The sequence below is a fragment of the Lemur catta genome, chromosome 13 (assembly GCF_020740605.2).
Source record: "Lemur catta isolate mLemCat1 chromosome 13, mLemCat1.pri, whole genome shotgun sequence".
Taxonomy (NCBI): Eukaryota; Metazoa; Chordata; class Mammalia; order Primates; family Lemuridae; genus Lemur; species Lemur catta.
The window spans coordinates 29,845,552-29,865,116 of NC_059140.1; the positions used below are offsets into that span (position 1 = coordinate 29,845,552).

The window sequence follows — 19,565 nt, forward strand, 5'->3', positions numbered from 1 at the left end:
GCATACTGAGAGCCAACTTCTCTTACACTCAGTTTCTGCAGGGCTGACTGCAAGACTTGAATATGTGAGAATTTTGGTATACAAAAGGATCCCAGCACTAATCCCTGGAGTATACCAACAGAAGACTAATTTAAGATGCACCTAGAAGTTAATGTCTAACAAATATACAATAGAGAATAAATTTGAATTCAAATGCTAATAAAAGTGCAAATAAAAATGCTCTACTTAGATACTAAGGCAATTATGTATATTTTTCAAAATATCCAATGCTCAGTATCTAATATTAAGTGAAAGAAAGCTAGGTAAACATTGACATATATATATGATACCAAGCATCATGCATCACCCACTCCCTTCTTCTCATTCAACCTCTTCCATGAATACATAAACATACAGAATAAAAATATTTACAAGTAAACACTAATATTATTCAACAATTGTTTCTGGGTGTGAAGTATTAAGATATTATTAGTTGTCTATAAAAATACTTTAAAACTTGAATAAGTTATGTATGACAAGTTAAATGAAGGTCATAATCAAATCTCCTGATTGTAGCCTTTAAAACGTATTAAATTTAAATAGTTACAACAAAACAAAATGAAGTGGAATTAGTGCTCTCAAGTACTACTTCTAAATAGACCATGTGTAGATAGTTATTTCAAATTATTGAAGGCAGTGTGCAAGACAGTAGTAATCACTAACTGGCACAGTAAAGTAAGTATTTTTACTTAAAAATAAACACACAGAGAAATTATCAGATGAGGATTCACTTTAGGAAAAAATGTCATTAACATAGCAACTAACTGAAACTATTAAGATCCACTAGTAAAATATTCAGTTGTTAACTGAGTCCAGACTAATATATAACATCTCTAGATTAATGGTTCTTAACCTTGCCTACACCTTAGAATCTAGGGTTGAGGTTTTAAAATTACCATGCAGAGCTCTGGCGTTGATGTCAGGTATGGCTTTTTTTTTGGGGGGGGGGAGGTAAAGGCTACCTGGGTGATTCTGATGTGCAACCAGGCTAGAATCACTTCACTGAGATTTAAACATCACTTCCTCTCTCCCAAGTGAGAGTTCTTTTCCCTGAAGTATTACTACTATCAATTTTCACTTTTGAAAGCACATCTGGACAATACAAAGTTTAACCTGGAATGGTTTTCTTCTAATTTGATATATTTTAAATTGTTTTCTTTAAGCATTAAATCATATTGACATGTTACAGTTTGACCCATAGCTGCAAGGAATGGAAACAAATTACCCCAAGGTAAAAAAAAAAAAAAAAGGCGACAAAGGACTTGAAAAGAGAAAGCTGGCAGCTGCTCTAGACTTCAGCTACTATGTCACCTCCTCAGGCCACACAGGATTTCTCCCATCACATCCCTGCTTCTTGAAGTAGTCTACCTCATTCTTTTTTCTCCATAAACAGACTGGTTTCTCAATTTCCTCAGTTCCTGCTTCCTCATAATTTAATTAACTCATACATAGAATTTGACTGACCAACCTGACTGTTGTGCTAAGTCAGTCTCATTAGCCTACAGGCCCTGGGATCAAGCACTCAGCCCTGGTCTGCTGAGGTGGTGGCAAGACTCTGAGTAACCTAGAGTTTAAGAAAATATGAGTAGGGCAGGTTATCCAAGAAGGCATCATAAATGAATGAATGAGTGCACACAGCAATACTACTAACAGTTTAGTGAATATCAGAGGGTTACTCAAGATACTTAGGGCAACACTGGACATCCAGTTTAAAATTATAACAGAGCTTGGAGTAAACATGACCGATTTTTCTTAAAAAACTAATAAAACTGTGGTTTTAAATTTAATATTTTCCATAAAATTATGTCTACAAGCATGCTACCTCTAAGAGCATGAATCTAACTAAGGAGTTAGTTCTGTCTTCACTTGAATAAAGGTGTATTATTTGCCAAATAATGCTATCCAATTATGGGCAAAACAATGCTTGTGAATTGATAGTACACACACTGTTACTCTTCCCAATGATATATAACCAAAATTTCATTAGCTTGTTTCTGAAAGACTTCCTCAAATTTAAGTCTTAATCTTAACTCTTTCACTTCATTCTTGAGAGGTCTCTTTTCGTTTTACCTGTAATATGAAAATAAGGCTTCTTCATTTCATAACTTTTTATATGCTATTTCCTGATCATTAAGAGAACAGATTATTTTATAAATGTAATTCTATTTAAAGACTAGCCAATCAGTTATAAGGTTTTAGAGAATGACATACTAGGATATACTAGTATATTAATGCAATTAAGAATCCTTATTCAACACATGGTGCTGGGAAAACTGGATAGCCACATGTAGAAGACTGAAACAGAATCCGCACCTTTCACCTCTCAGAAAAATCAACTCATGGTAGATAACAGACTTAAATCTAAGGTGTGAAACTATAAGAATTCTAGAAAAAAATGTTGGAAAAACTCTTATAGACATTGGTCTAGGCAAAGAATTTAAGAAGAAGACCCCAAAGGCAATCATAGCAACAACAAAAATAAATAAATGGGACCTGACCAAATTAAAAGGCTTCTGCACAGCCAAGGAAACTATCACGAGAGCAAACAGGCAACCTACAGAATGGGCGAAAATATTCACGTTACACATCTGATAAAGGGCTGATAACTAGAATCTATATAGAACTTAGGAAAATCAGCAAGAAAAAAAATCAAACAACACTATCAAAAAGTAGGCAAAGGACATGAACAGAAACTTTTCAAAAGAAGACAGACTAATGGCCAAAAAACATATGAAAAAATGTTCAATATCTCTAATCATTGGGGAAATGGAAATCAAAACCAAAATGAGATATCACTGATCTCCAGTGAGAATGGCTTTTATCAAAGTCCCAAAACAGTAAATGTCAGCATGGATGCAGAGAGATAGGAACACTCATACACTGCTGGTGGGACTGAAAACCAGCACAACCTTTGTGGAAAGTAATATGGAAATACCTCAAAGAGCTACAAGTAGAACTACCATTTGATCCAGCAATCCCATTACTGGGCATCTACCCAAAGAAACAAAAGACAATCTATGAAAAAGACATCTGCACTCAAATGTTCATAGCAGCAATTGCAAAGATATGGAAACAACCCAAGTTCCCATCAATACATGAGTGGATTAATAAAATGTGGTATATGTATACCAAGGAGTTCTGCTCAGCCACAAAAAACAACGGTGATCTAGACCTCTTGTATTACCCTCAATAGAGCTGGAGTCCATTCTACTAAATGAAGTATCAGAAGAATGGGAAAACAAGCACCATATGTACTCATCATCAAATTGGTATTAACTGACTTAATTGACCAACACTTAAGTGCACATACAGTAGTAACATTCATCCAGTGTTGGGCAGGTGGGATGGGAGACGAGTGGATGGGTATTATTCACACCTAATGGGTGCGGTGAGCACTGTTTTATTTTTTTCTTTTTTTTGGAAAATGGATGGATACACTTGAAACTCTGACTCAGGTGGGGCAAAGGCAATATACGTAACCTAAACATCTACACCCCCATAATATGCTGAAATAAAAAAAATAAAAAAATAAAAATTTAAAAAATAAATACATATATTTAGGAAAAAATAATCAAATGACTCCATTGAAAAGTTGGCAAAAAACATGAACAGAAACTTTCAAAAGAAGATAAAGGGCAAATAATCATATAAAAATGCTTAGCATCATTAATCATCTGGGTAATGCAAATTAAAATCACAATGAGATATCACCTTTCCCCAGTTAGAATGGCTTTTATTAAAAAGTCCAAAAACAACAGATGCTGGTGTGGATGAAGAGAGAAAAGAATGCTTATACACTGTTGGTGGGACTAAAAATTACTACAACCTCTATGGAAACAGTATGGAACTTCCTCAAAGAACTAAAAGTTGACCTACCTTTTGATCTATCACTCCCACTACTGGGTATTTATCCCCCAAAAAGAAGTCATTTTATCAAATAGGCACTAAGGCACTGGCACTCAAATGTCTATTGCAGCACTATTCATGATTGCAAAGATGTGGAATCAACATAAATGCCCATCAATTAATGAATGGATTAACAAAATGTGGTGTATGTATACCATGGAATAGTACTCAGCCATGGAGGAGGATGACTTAATGCCTTTTGCAACAATATGGATGGAACTGGAGACCATTATCCTAAGTGAAGTATCTAAAGAATGGAAAAACAAACACTATGTGTACTATTAAATTGGAACAAACTGATGAGTACACATGTGCATAGAAGGAAGTATTATGTAACTCAATGGAAATAATTCAAGGTGGGGGAGGACAAAATGTTTGAAAACTTACCTAAATGGGTCCAATGAGCACTGTCTGGGTGATGGGCACATTAATAACACTGACTCAAGCATTACAAGAGTGATCCTTTTAACCAAAAACATCTGCACCCCCATAATACTTTAGAATTAAAAAAATATATATACTACATTTTCATAATACGTAAAGGTAACATTTAAAAAGTCAGCTACTAGAAAAATAGGTTTTGTGTTAACCTCTCATTGGAGATTTGAATTAAATGAAACAGCTTTAAGAGAGCCAAAGAGATTAGAAGTAATAAAATGAATAATTCTAAGATTTATGAACTCTTAACCAAGCTATTTAAAAACACTTAGCAATCACTGTCCTAACATAAGGTAGGATACCATACATTGCTATTATAAATATCTGCTATAGTACACAACTACAAGGAGCAAGATGGGGAAGGAAGGGAAGCAAGATTCAAAGTTGTAGATATCCAACTGCATTTTACTTCCCAGTAAAACAGAATTCTGGACTAGTAATATCACTTGTGCTTCATCTTTATCTAGTGAGCTAAAGGTAGGATAGCATACAAATTCTAAAAGATTAGAATTGCGGGGGGAAAGGGGGTCAAGGGCAATATATGTAACCTAAACTTTTGTACACCCATAATATGCTGAAATAAAAAAAAAAAAGACAACTGAAAGGAGTAAAAACGGGAAAAAATATAAAGCCTCAATGACGGGGGGAAAAAGCTAATCTTCATAGGGGAAAGGGTGAAGAATAAATTTCCTCATATTAACCAGCTGCATAAATATGGTAATTAGATAGTTCTGGAGGTTGAGTAATACTGCATAAACACTTTAAGAATTAATAGAGCGGAACAGTATGTACCTGTGAGCTACACAATGTTCCAGAGTCCTCCAGGCATAATATAATTCACTGTTTTCAGGTCCCCTCTGTTCTCACAGACCATTCAATACCAACTATCACATGGCATGATCTCTTCCCTTAATCATAACCACCCACAGACCCAAACTAGCTCATGTTGATGCAGATACTTCATTAATAATGGGCCTTGGATGTGACCAGTAAATATGCTCAGTCCCACCCAGGTTAACCTGTTTGTTTCTTTAAGGCTGATTTTACCAGAGGAACACAGGTCCCCCATATGCTGGTTGGAAATGATGTATTTATCATCTAAGACAACAAAAGAGTTGAAATGAAAACTGGCATAACCAACCATGGCCCAGTAAAAACATTTGTAATTTCTAAATAGGATTCAAGAAAGAATTCACTGCATACTTTAGATAAGCCTAACAATCAGAATTTAAACTATAGCTCTCCTCAAATAACATTTGCATATAATACAGACAACCCTCTTTAAAATTCGTAACTATTTACATCTTTTTTTTTTTTTTTTTTTTTTTTTTTTTTTGAGACAGAGTCTCACTTTGTTGCCCAGGCTAGAGTGAGTGCCGTGGCATCAGCCTAGCTCACAGCAACCTCAGACTCCTGGGCTTAAGCGATCCTACTGCCTCAGCCTCCCGAGTAGCTGGGACTACAGGCATGAGCCACCATGCCCGGCTAATTTTTTTTTTGTATATATATTTTTAGTTGGCCAGATAATTTCTTTCTATTTTTGGTAGAGACGGGGTCTCACTCTTGCTCAGGCTGGTCTCGAACTCCTGACCTCGAGCGATCCACCCGCCTCGGCCTCCCAGAGCTAGGATTACAGGCGTGAGCCACCGCGCCCGGCACTATTTACATCTTGATACTTGTTTATTTACATCTGGTAAAGCATTTTCCAGAAACATCATGACCCAGGAATCAGTCTAATGAGCAGGTGTGATAACCCTGGATGAGACTTAACCTTTCTATATTAGTTTCTTCATCTAATACAAGTGTTGAACACTATATTTAAAATTAATTTTGGATATAAATTAATGATCCTACGATTCTAGAGATTGAAATTATGCTTCTCTACATTTAGATATGAGCACTGAACACCAAATAAAATGGTGCAGACCTATAAGTAAGAGATGAAGCATACAAATTTGATTCTGTCAGATACAAACCTTTTGAAGCTGGGCCAACAAAAGGCTCAGAAATTGCCTTGGCTAGTTCTATGGCACACTATACACGCTCTTAAGCACTATATATAATAATTCTAGGACACTTAGCACTCATTTTTCAAGCAAGCTCATCTTTTTTTTTAAGCAGTAGCTGTTTTACAAAAGCAAAGACCTTCCTATAAATTTGAACTCAACCAAAAAAATTTAGCAACAAGAGTGAAACTTCCAAAGCAATATTAAATAATTATATAACATTTATAATATTAAAAATCATTTTTGCCTCTAAGAATGCATACTAAATTATCAACTTATTACAATAAAATCCTAAAAATGAAGACCTAAAGCAGAGACATCAAGTAAATTACATTTACTCAGAAGGTACAAAGGGATAATCAGCACCAACCATGATCCATACAGTGAGCGTCAATTATGGCCCTGCTGTGAAAACTAGTTATGGGCCAAAAAAGAAAAAAAAAATTCTATAATCACTTGTAATGTTGAGAATATATTAAACTCCTTAGAAGTAGATCAACATACACATTATAAAATTGGACCCCAATGTAAGATAAACAGAGTTACTAAAATATGGTATAGCTAAATGAATATTTAACAATTTATTTTCATTCTTGGGCATTAGAAAGGAAAATAAAATTAAATTCATATGGCTCATGTTTTTCACAAAAGTTTAACAAAAGTAGTGGACAAAGGCCTTTAAATTATAATGCTAATACATTTCATCCAAATGTCCTCATAGTTTTTATAACTTCACATTAATTTCCTCATAGGTTGTCTCAACTAGGTACAATAGTTTATTCAATATATGTTATAGATTATTGCTATCTACTGAAAACATTTTTAAAGAAGTGTTCACTCTCCATGGTATATTTGGCAACGTCTGGAGACATTTTGGTTGTCTTAACTGTGTGGCTGGTGGAGGGCAGGGAAGGTGAAAGTACTACTAGCATCTCCTAAGTAGGAGCCTATAATGCTTTCAACATCTTGCATTGCACAGAACATGCCCAACAACAAAGAATATGAAAACAGCACCAAGGTTAAGAAACCTTGGGTTGACTGCAACACTGTTCAGACATAAAAAACTTGTGCTAATGCAGCAATTTCAATGCTAGGTGCTACAAGTACAAAGACAAGAACATGCATTTTAGAAATGCTGAGTCCTATGTTGTTCCATTCTAAAGTCAGATTTAACTAATAATCATATATCAAGATTGGTTCATTAATTGTGACAAATATATCATAATAATGTAAGACCTCAATAAGGAAAACTAGATGTGAGGGTGGGAATTCTATGTACTAACTTCATGACTTTTGTAAATCTAGATCTATCCTGTTGTTTTAATAAAAGGAGAACATTCTTTTTCCTCTGAACTCAGTGACATTAATTCTCACTCTCGAGTTTTCCCTTTACTTATTCCTATCATCTAGATAACGATGTCAAGCTCCAAACAGTATCCAATCAAAGGAAATGAAAAGATGACACATACCAGAGGATTTAACTATCAAAAAATATAAAATATATAAATTCTAAAAAATTTAGGATTTAGAATTTTAAGAGTTTTCTTAAAAAGGTTTGAAAATATTACAGAATCATCAACATAAAGGAGGTCAACTACGTTAATTAAATAATCAAAATCTCATATAATAGAAATAGATAAATGTAAAGACAGTGTTTGGGGTATTAAAACAGCACTGTGACTGAGTGAAAAATATTTCTTCTAATATGATCTGATGACTGAAAACATGTTTACTGGATATCAGCTTTGCTGGTACAAAGTTTATCTCCCTACTTATATTGAGATTTACAGAGATTTCATGCTAAAAACTAAGAATGTCCCTGAAAACAAGGCCACAGGCAGGTAAAATATGTAAAGTAAAATCTCTACTAACAAGAAAAATTTTTAGATATGTTAAGAGAAATAACAAAATTAGGTATTGGCCCCTGCTTTAAATCATACAGCTTAATGATATATCATATGGGAAGTACTTTGAGGTTGCTGGAAAAGTGATACCAAGAAAATTCCAAGAATTAGTTTACAGTACAAAGGAGTACAGGGATAACATACCCCTTAATGCCTTTAATGTGGTATTTGTCTACATTAAAAACCAATGTATTTGAAGTACTTGCTGAAGTTAGCATATAAACCTTATTTTTTTAAATTTCTTCTACATAAATCAGGTCTCTGGTCTTTACAGCCTCTTTAAGGGGTATGGGTGAGTTACAAACAGGTAGAGAAACAAAAGTACAAAGCTGCTTGCCAGCGCACACAGAAAGAGAATGGTAAGTGTTATGAGCTAGATTATGTCTGCCAAAAATGCACTGAAGTCCTAACCCCATGTACCTATGAATATGACCTTATTTGGAAACAGGGTGTTTGCAGATGCAATCAAGTTAAGATGAGGTCATTATGGTGAGTTCTAATCCATTATGACTGGTGACAAAAACTCTCCTTTGACCAAAACTGTAGTCAAGTTTCTCTGAGTCCCCTGCTTGATGAGAGCCAAACTTGGGCTTCCCTCCTTGTCCTTATAGAATCCAAGTTATGCAAGAATCCTTGTAAGTCATTTTCATAAAAATCCCCTACTCTTGGTATCTGACACCCCTAAATAGCTTATCAAATTGACTTGCCTTTAGCAATAATCAATCATATCAAGACAGTTTAGCCAAAAAGTCCTTATCCTTAATATTTCCTTTTAATAATTTTCTATCTAATGACCGACCGTTATTCTGCTCCTTGGTTACATATCCCCACTTCTCCTTACTGAAGTCAAAGCTAAATCCAATTACTCTTCCTCAGCTGCAGGATCCCACCGCAGCAGTCCCATACAGCTATTGTGAAGGCCCCCTTCAATAAAGTCAGCCTTACCATCTTTAACAAGTGTCATGAATATTTTCCTTTAACACTGGTGTCATAAGAAGACACATACACACAAGAAGATAGTCCTGTGACAATGGCGGCAGAGATTAGAGTGATTCATCTACAAGTGAAAGAACACCACGCAATACTGATGACAATGAGAAGCTAGGAAGGAAGAAAGGATTCCTCAATAGAGCCTTTAGAGGGAGCAGATATCTGCTGACACCTTGAATTTGGACTTCTAGCTGCCAGCACCGTGAGGCAATATTTCTATTATTTTAAGCTACCTAGTATGTGGCACTTTCTTACAGAAGCCATGGGAAATGTAGTAAGGAACCAAGAAACATGGGCTCTCATGTCTTCACTCACCAGAACTGTGACAAGGTAACTAAATGGAGGAAGAGTAATTAAGTAATGCCAACAGGTAGGGAATCCAACCAAAGCAAACCAAACAAGCGAGAAAGCACAATGAATCCCTCCCCACTCACACCTGGATGCAGAGAACAGTGGTACTTTCCTTGGGTTCAAATCCACTAGCCAACACAACTCTTCCCTCAGAATCATCTACTTGATTTCTGAATGAATCTTTATAGTATCTAAGAACCTGTTTGCAACTGCCCAAAGCTAATAAGTATTTGAGCTCCTAGAGATGACAGGTGCCATATTTTTCTTCAGGCAAAATCTGACTATTTCCTTCACTCCAAAAGTAAACCTAAAGATTTATCATGACTGTTTCCAAATATCATTTGAAAACGTTTTAAATGCATAAATTCTGGAGTATTTCCCTTCACTCCAAAGTGTAAAACAAACCAAAATTGTGCATTTTGCCATCACGTGTTTAAATGGGAGTAAGAGAAATATTCAGATTTTTCTTGGAAAATTAAAAGTGGTTCTCCATCAAAATTCATTATTAGCATTTTGAAAATTAAAGAAGCATTAATTAGAAACTCAGACCCAAGACTGAGTTATTCCTCCCCCAAGACTGGGGAGGATGAGATGCACTGTTTGACCAGTTCACCCTGAGGAAGAAGTCAGTTTCACTGGTTGGCATTTTACAAATGAAAGGCTTTTGTCAGATGGGGAACCAATTCCTAGGTCATGCCAAAAGCAGCTCCAGAAAGGGAAAAAGTTGCAACTCTTCTAAACAGAAAATTAGACAACTTGTATCTGGTTATCTTAGTCCTCTACCTCACCTCTATTTACTGAGTTACAGATATGCTAGAAATCAGAATTTTAGAATTATCACATTCCATTCACTTTTTTAACCATTTGGAAAAAAAAAAATGAGATCCTAAGCAAACTGGCCCAAAACAATTTAAGCTGGTGGCAGAATTTACCAATTTCTCTCCTAATGTCATATAACTTAAAGAGAGTCAAAAACTCATATCTGTTTAAATACTGCTTATCCACAGAAAATGTAACTAATAAACATCTTTTATGTCACGTTTCTGCCTTTAAAACTTATGTAACACAAACCTCTCGTCTCTCAGGAAGTCTGGGGGAGAGGAGCCCGGCCTTAGCAACTCTACCTGCCCGGAGTAGGCAGTGGGCAGGAGAGGCACTCCCCTCGGACCCCAGCCACACTGTGCAGCCAAGGCAGGTGGCTGAGACAGGAGCAAAAAGACAGACAAATTCCATATGTCATCACACTTGTCACCAGAAATGATGCAGACAGAGCACACACTGAAGACCTACTGCAAGTGCCTTTCACGTAGGGCGCTCAGAGACCAACGCGCAGAGGAGTTCAAGTTTGGGTAACTTTGGGAAAACTGGGCTACGAGGTCAAGTCCACGGTGGGGTCTGCCGGCGACAGCCGACGAGCTGGGGAAGGCGGCTCACCCACGGGGCCGGGGGCGCCGGCCGGAGGCTGCGGAGCCCGTCTTTGGCCGCGGGGACGCCGGCTCCGGCGGGGCGAGTCCGCTGTCCCAGCGCGAGCGCCACGACCACGTTCCCCACCCGCCCCGACCTTGGATGGGGGACGGGGTCACCGACACCTACCTGGGGGGCTCTCTCCGGAGCCGCGGAAACCGGGAAGCTCACGAGGGCCGCCTTCTCCCCGGACCGCTGCGGCGGCGGCCGCCAAGTCACCCGCCGGGGGAGGGGCTCCGGCCGGGCCCCGCCCGCATGCGGAGACCCGGGCTCCGGGCGCGCCGCCGGGGCCTCCGGTCTCCCCGATAGCGACCACGGGGTCAGAGGGGCGCCGGGACCAGTGAAGGCCCCGCACTCCCGCGCGCCGCGAGAGCGTTCAGGACGCGCGCGGGGAGCCGGGTGCGCAGCCTTTCGCCGCGCCGGCCTCAGCGCGCCCTGTCCCCGCGCACGGGTGAGGGAAGGGCCGACTCCGGCCGCCCGAGCGCGAAGATTAACTTCGGCACAGGTTGAGAGACTTAACCGCTCTGCGCCAAAGTGCCTGCACCTGTGACGTGAGTGCTATTTAGTACCAGCCTGACAGTTTTCTGTGAGGATTACACAAACTAATCAGCATTAAGTAACCGGATCTGGAACATAAGTGATTAAATGATGTCTTGGTAATAAAAGCATTGAGCTTTTTACCGTAAAGAACAGGTATTTATCTGGCCCGGGAGAGCAATGTGTAGCGTTCACAGTCAGGAGGGCCTGAGCCACTGTAGGTCCGGCTGCCACGGAAATCTGTGTGGTCTTCTGTGTACCCCGGGGTCAGCTGGGGGGGGCAAGTTGCTGTGGAAAGGGGGGAGGGGGTGATAGGAAGTCCGGAAAGATGGGGCGGGTAGAGATAGGGCTGTTAATAGGAAACGTCTTAGTTGTAGGGAAAGTTGAAGCCTACAGGGATCAGGTGACTTGGAAACTGTAGTTACCTCTGAAAGGTAAGGGGTCTAAGAGACCAATAATCCAATTGCCAGATACCCATTTTTTCAAGTTTTAGGATTTTGCATCCATTTTAAACCTTCGGCACATAACATTCATGTATTTCCTTAATAAGAAGGATGCTTGTATGACATGGTTATAAATTAGTACGAAGTGTAAGTGGGAACTCATTCTTTAGCTTATTGGCAAAAGTTCCTAAATGTGGTTGTTTTAGAGACTACATATTAAGAAAATGAAAATGACCCTAGGGGTAGTGGCTAAACCATGGGTGAGGCGTGTTGGGAAGGGCACAGCAATAGCTTCTTCTACAACTTTGAAAAGTTTGCCAACGGGTAGATAATTTTTTATGTACCCATTCCATTTGGGGATAGTAAAACCTGCTTTCACTTCTCTTCAAGAAATTTCCTTTGTTCAGTTGACTGTTGTTTACAGAGTTAAGATACAGCTGAGGACCAGTTTCAGTCACTGGATAGAAGGGTTGGCTTTCCTCTGTCCCACGTTGCATAACTGAACTGGCACACAAGTCTATCCTCACTACTTGGGAAGAAAAAAGTTTATCTTGTTTTTGAAAACTAATCTTGACAAACAATAACAATGGATCTTTTGAAAGGCAGTGACTTCAGTGACTATTTTGATACCTTATATAACCTTTTATCGAATTTTTCACCAGCTTATATTTGTCTTCCTTATCTGGAATGTTATATTTCCTCTTCTCTACCTATTCCCATTCTGAGCAAACTGGAGGCCTAATCCAAATCCCATCTTCATCACTGGACAGATTTTTCCAGGTTACCCTAATAGATTCTCTCTGTGAACTCTAATGACATCTATTCTATTTAACCACATGCCATATGTTTTAATGAATAGGTTTTTAAAAGAAATTTTAGTTTTACAGAAAAAGTGAGCAGAATGAACAAAGTTCCCATGTGCCACCTCTCCCTACTTCACCAGTTTCCCTTATGAATATCTTATATTAGCTTAGTACACTTGTTAGAAGTGATGAACTAATATTGATACATTATTAATTAAAGTCCATAATTTACATTAACATTCACAGTTAGTGTTTCATAGATATATGGGTTTTGACACATGGATAATGTCATATCCAACTTGCAGTATCATACAGAATAGTTTCACTACCCTAAAAGTCCCCTCTGCTCTACCTATTCATCCCTTCCTCCCTCTGCCCAAACCCCTGTCAACCACTGAACAGTACTGCCTTCGTATTTTTGCCTTTTACAGAATGTGAGATAATTGGAATAATACAGTATGTAGCCTTTGCATATTGGCTTTTTTCCCTTAGCAATATGCATGTAAGTTTTCTCCAAGTCTTTCATGGATTGATAATTCATTTCCTTTCTTTGCTGAATAGTATTCTCCATAGTTTACCTAATCACCTACTGTGGGATATCTTGGTTGCTTCTAAGTTTTGGCAAGTATAAATATAGCTGCTGTAACCATAAGCATGCAGGTTTTTGTATGGTCATAAGTTTTTAGCTCCTTTGAGTAAATGCCAAGAAACACAATTGCTGAATTATATTATAAGATTATGATTAACTTTCTTTTTTTATTTCAAAATATTACAGGGGTACAAATGTTTTGTTTTGCTTAAGTTAGTGTTATAAGTGTGCCCATCACCCAGATAGTGATCATTGTACCAGATAAGTAGGTTTTTGCCTAACTCCTCCTCCCCCTGCCCCCTACTTGATTTCCACTGCGTTTTACTTCCCTCTGCGCACACACGTGCTCATTGGTTAATTCCAACTTAATAGCGAGTACATGTGGTATTTGTTTTGGCATTCTTTAGGTACTTCACTTAGGATAATGATCTCCAGTTTTATCCAAGTTGTTGCAAAAGGCCTTAATTATCCTTCTCCATAGCTGAGTAGTATTCTGTAGTATACATATAACACATTGCATCAATCCATTCTTGAATTGATGGGCAGGCACTTGGGTTGATTCGTTTTGTTTGTAGTTGTGAATTGTGCTGCAGTAAACATTCAAATGCAGTTGTCTTTTTGATAAAATGTCTTCTTTTCCTTGGGGTAAATACCCAATATTTGGATTGCTCAATCAAATGGTAGGCCTACTTTTAGTTCTTTAAGGAGTTTCCATATTGTTTTCCGTAGAGGATGTACTAATTTGTAGTCCTACCAACAGTGTATAAGCATTGCTTTCTCTCTGCATCCACACCAGCATCTACTGTTTTGAACTTTTTATTAATTAAAAAAGCCATTCTAACTGGGGTAAGATGGTACCACATTGTGGTTTTAATTTGCATTTCCCTGATGATTAGTGACATTAAACATTTTTTCATATGTTTATTGGCCATTTATCTTCTTTTGAAGAGCTTTTGTTCATGTCTTTTGCCCAGTTTTTAATGTTTTTTTTTTTTTTTGCTTGCTGATTTGGTTGAGTTCTCAGTACATTTTGGTTATTAGCCCTTTATTGGATGTATAGCTTGTGAATATTTTCTCCCATTCTGTAGATTGTCTATTTGCTCTGTTGATTATTTACTTAGCTGTGCAGAAGTTTTTTTTTTTTTAATTTAATCAAATCCCATATATTTATTTTTGTTGTTGCTGTGATTGTCATTGTGTTCTTCTCCATAGTTCTTTGCCTAGGCCGATAATTAGAAGAATTTTTCCAATAGTTTTTTCTAGAATTTTTATAGTTTCGTGCCTTTCATTTAAGTCTTTTATCTATCTTGAATTAGTTTTTGTAAGTGGTAAGAGATACAGATTCTGTTTCAATCTTCTGCATGTGGCTATCTAATTCTCCCAACAGAACTTATTGAATAGAGCTTCGTTTCCCCAGTGTATATTATTCTCTGCTTTGTCAAAGATAAGTTGGCTGTATTTGGATGGTTCTATATCTGGGTTCTCTCTTCCATTCCATTGGTCTATATCTTTATTTTTGTGCCAGTACTATGATGTTTTGATTAGTATAATAGTACTATTAGTATAGCTTGAAATCTGGTAATGTGATGCCTTCATATTTGTTCTTTTTTGCTTAAGATTGCTTTGGTTATTTGGGCTCTTCTCTGGTTACACACGAAGCATAGAATGATTTTTTCTAGATATGTGAAATATGACATTGGTATTTTGATGGGGATTGCATTGAATTTGTAAGTCACTTTGGGTATTATGGACATTGTAACAATGTTGATTCTACTGACCCATGAACATGATATGTTTTTCTATTTGTTTCTATCATCTTCTATTTCTTTCCTTAGTGTAGTTGTTTTTTATAGAGATCTTTCACTTCCTTGGCTAAGTATATTCATAGGTATTTTATATTCTTTGCAGCTAAATTGTCAAACTGAATGTTTGATTTGACTCTCAGCTTGACTGTTACTGGTGTATAGGAATGGAGCTGATTTATGTACATTGATTTTTTTTTTAACCTGAGACTTTGCTGAATTTATGTATCAATTTATGTACCATAAGTCTCTTGGTGGAGTCTTTGGGGTTTTCTAGATATAAGATCCTGTCATCAACAAATAGCTATTGTTTGATCTCCTCTTTCCCAGTTTGGATACCCTTTATTTCTTTCTCTTGCCTGACTGCTCTGGCTAGCATTTCCAGCACTGTGTTGAATAGAAATGGTGACAGTGGGCACCCTTGTCTTGTTCCAGTTCTTAGTGGCAATGCTTTCAACTTTTCCCCATCCGGTATGATGTTGGCTGTGGTTTTGTCATATATGGCTTTGATAATGTTGAGATATGTTTCTTCTATGCCTAGTTTGTTGAGGGTTTTTATCATGAAAGTGTGCTGAAATTTTTCAAATGTTTTTCTACATCTATTGAGATGATCACATGATCTTTATTTTTGCTTCTGTTTATGTGCTGAATTACATTTATTTTAATATATGTGCTGCCAAAGCAAGTATAAGAATCAGATTTATTGATTTCCATATGTTGATACATCCTTGTTTCCCTGGGATGAAGCCCACTTGTTCATGCTGGATTATTTTTTTGATGTGCTATTGAATTTGGTTTGCTAGTATTTTATTGAGGATTTTTTAATCTATATTCATAAGGGATATTGGTCCATAATTTCTTTTTTTGTGGAGTCCTTTCCTGGCTTTGGTATCAAGGTGATACTGGTTTCATAAAATGAATTGGAGAGAATTCCCTCCTTCTCAGTGTTGTGAAATACTTTCCACAGCATAGGTATCAGTTCTTTGTAGATCTAGTAAAATTCAGCTGTGAGTCCATCTGTTCTGGGGCTTTATTTTTTTGGTAGCTTTTTTTTTATTGCTTTAATCTCATTGGTCATTATTTGTCTATTCAGATGTTCTATTTCTTCCTGATTGAGTCTTATGAAGTTGTGTGTTTTCAGGAATTTGTCCATTTTCTTTACATTTTAGAGTTTATATGCATAGAGATTTGGATAGTTTTCACAGATGGTATTTTGTATTTCTGAGATATCAGTTGTAATGCCTCTTTCTTAATGTCTGAATGAGCTTATTTTGATCGTTTCTTTTATATTCCTTGGTAATCTAGCAAGAAGTCTATCAATTTTTTTTATCTTTTCAAAGAAGCAACTTTTTGTTTCATTAATCCTTTGTATTGTTTTTTATTCTATTTCATTTTCCATTTAGTTTAATTCTGCTCTGACCTTAGCTATTTCTTTTCTTTTGCTGGCTTTGGGTTTGGTTTACTCTGTCTTTTCTAGTTCCTTGAAACATGTCATTAGACTGTGATTTGTGATATTTCTGTCTTTTTGATGTAGGCATTTAAGGCTGTGAATTTTTCCCTTAGAACTGCTTTTGCTGAATCCCATAGATTTTGATAACTTGTGTTCTATTTGTGGTTCACTTTGAGGAATCTTGATGTCCATCTTATTTTCATTATTGACCCAATAATCATTCAGCAGCAGGTTGTTTAATTTTCATGACTTTGTGTAAAATTGAGTGTTTCTCTTGGAGTTGAATTCTAGTTTTATTCCACTGTGGTCTGAGAAGGTACATGAAATTATTTATATTTTGTTTGAATTTTTTAAGACACATTTTGTGGCCTAAGATATAATCAATATTGGAGAATGTTCCATGTGCTGATAACAATATATACTCAGTAATTTCTAGGTAAAAAGTTTTGTAAATATCTGCTAGGCCCATTTGTTCTATAGTCCCATTTAAGTCCAGTGTTTGTTTATTTATTTTCTGAATAACTGCACAGCCAGAACACTTTCTTTATATATATATTATATATACATATATATACATGCACACACACATATATATATTTTAGTAAAACTACTGGCATTCTAGCCACATGCACTTAGGTTGTAATTTTTGTGCAGGTATTTTTTTTAACTTCTTACAAAGTGCTTAAAATCACTTTTATTGATTATTTCCCCAAACAAGCATGACAAATCAGAATTATATTTACCATATGAGAAAACTTCGCATGGTCTAAATTTGCCTAAAACCAAACTTAACTAAGCCCATTGACAGGTAGAGAACACTACAGAAAGCTTGCAAACTACTCCACTGTTCTGGTGGTGCAATACTAAATCTATGCATGTCTAAAACTGAGCTCATGATCTTGCCCCTCTGAATCTGTTCCAAAGAAAGCTTTCTCTAGTTCATTCTCTGGCAATTTCAGCTCTCTACTAACTCAGGCCAAAAATCTTTGAGACATTCTTGATTCCTATTTTACTCTCATATTCTGTATCCAGTTCATTATGATATCTGTTGGCTTTACTTTCAAAACATATCCTGAATCTGACCATGTCCTAGTACTTAATACATCTGTTAATTTATGGTTTATACCTATTGCTTATTTTCTGTCCTTTCATTCCCCACTCCCAAATATAATCTCCATGTGGGTAAGATTCTTTGACGTATCCCAAAAACCTAGAATAATTGCTTGGCCCATCATAGATGCTCAATAAATATTCATTGACTTAATGAATGGAATACTTTTTCCCTTGCTACTATATTTTCTTAATTTACTTGACAAAATTATCCCAGAGGCTCCATTTTGAGGGTTTTTGCTTTTCATTTTTTTCTTCATTCTTGAAAAAGAAGAGGCCTATTCAAGTCTAATATTTGTATAAAACCATAAGAGATCATCCTTCAATCCCCACATTGTACAGTTGTTTTGTTACTGAGTATCTTCTCTCATCTGGAGCTTTAGCAGGAGAGATCGCTGGTGTAAAGTCTATAATCCAACATTTAGACAGTTTCTTTTTTGTGTTTGCTGAAATCTCTATGTCAGGATGAGCTTTCTGGAGATTTATTTGGTCCAAACTCTGCTCCATATATTGTATGAGGATATTCAGTGTCTTTTCTATTGTAATGTTCTCCTTAATAGGGAAATAACCTACTACCTCTTGCATGTGTTTAGTGTAGGTATGCTTGCCCAGAGGCCATCAAGCTCTCACAGGTTTCAGAAGCCTTTTCAGTGTGGGAAAGGGGCTTTCAGTTTAACTGCTCCTTTAAAGCCTTTTTACCTAGTCTTTCTTCCATTTTTCCTCTAAATTAGGAGTTGAGACTTGCATTCTGACAACTTCTTCTCTATTTACTTATTATACCAACATCTTGTTTTCTTAGAAAGAAGAGTTGAACATCAGTTATGGTGCCTTTCTTCAAATTGGTCTCATTCAATGCTCTGTTTAGCAAATATTTCTTAAAATTTGTGCCATATGGATCATGGTACCTACCTATTGATGAAGATTTTTTCCTTGTTTTTAAGTTACTTTAGCCATTTCAATTGTAGTTTTGCAGAGCTAGTTATAAGTTAATGCTTAGAACTCCAAATAGTATGTAATTCAATAATATTAATTTTATAATTAGTATAAAATTTTACATCTCTTTTACACTTGGAAATAAACTACTGAGTGATTTCATAGAAAACCTAGGTTTGGAGACTACTGGAATAGATGAACAGTGAGGCTTACATTTAGTATTTAGATGAAAGTCAAAACCTGTGCTGAGTACAAATGGATCTTAGAGACCTTTCGCAGCAATCTCAATCAGTGCCATTTAGCTGGAGTTTTTCTGTTTGTTTTCTATAGTTATTTTTCCCCCAAACCCTATAGACATTAGCCCAAATGTAAGATATTGCAGAGTAGTTACCATCACTTCTTGAGGGGTATTTTAAATTAGATTTTTTGTCCTTACAATTTTTCGATGTTTCAAGGGAAACATTCTTTTGAGAATTCAATGTCTAGTACTGTGATTTCATGAGATCCTACTTATAGAAACCTAACTGTGGATGTAATAAATATCTAATACTAAATATTTATTGATCACCTATTATGTACCATGTACCACAGGTGGATCCAGTTTCAGTGAGCCTCAAAATATAATTATAAAGTTGCGGTCTCTCTTTTAAAAAAAATATAAAATGCAAATTTAAAAAATGAATGCAGATTTCCATTTACATGAAAATAGAGTATAAATAACTTTTTCTGTTCTTCCTCCTAAGTAAAAATAAAATCCCCAGCTATTATATTCAAAGCAAACATTACAACACTCTAACAGA

General features: G+C 36.5%; 2 long non-coding RNA genes across 3 annotated transcripts in view; one reads left to right on the forward strand and one right to left on the reverse strand.

The window, feature by feature from the left end:
• Positions 1-11,307, reverse strand: part of LOC123649113 — a 226,587-nt gene extending 215,280 nt beyond the window's left edge. For both annotated transcript variants that reach the window (XR_006738873.1, XR_006738871.1), the window contains exon 1: positions 11,228-11,307. This is a non-coding gene — a long non-coding RNA (uncharacterized LOC123649113). The remainder of the gene's footprint in view (positions 1-11,227) is intronic.
• Positions 11,308-11,464: 157 nt separating this feature from the next.
• Positions 11,465-19,565, forward strand: part of LOC123649203 — a 79,852-nt gene continuing 71,751 nt past the window's right edge. The window contains exon 1 of the long non-coding RNA XR_006738904.1: positions 11,465-11,649. This is a non-coding gene — a long non-coding RNA (uncharacterized LOC123649203). The remainder of the gene's footprint in view (positions 11,650-19,565) is intronic.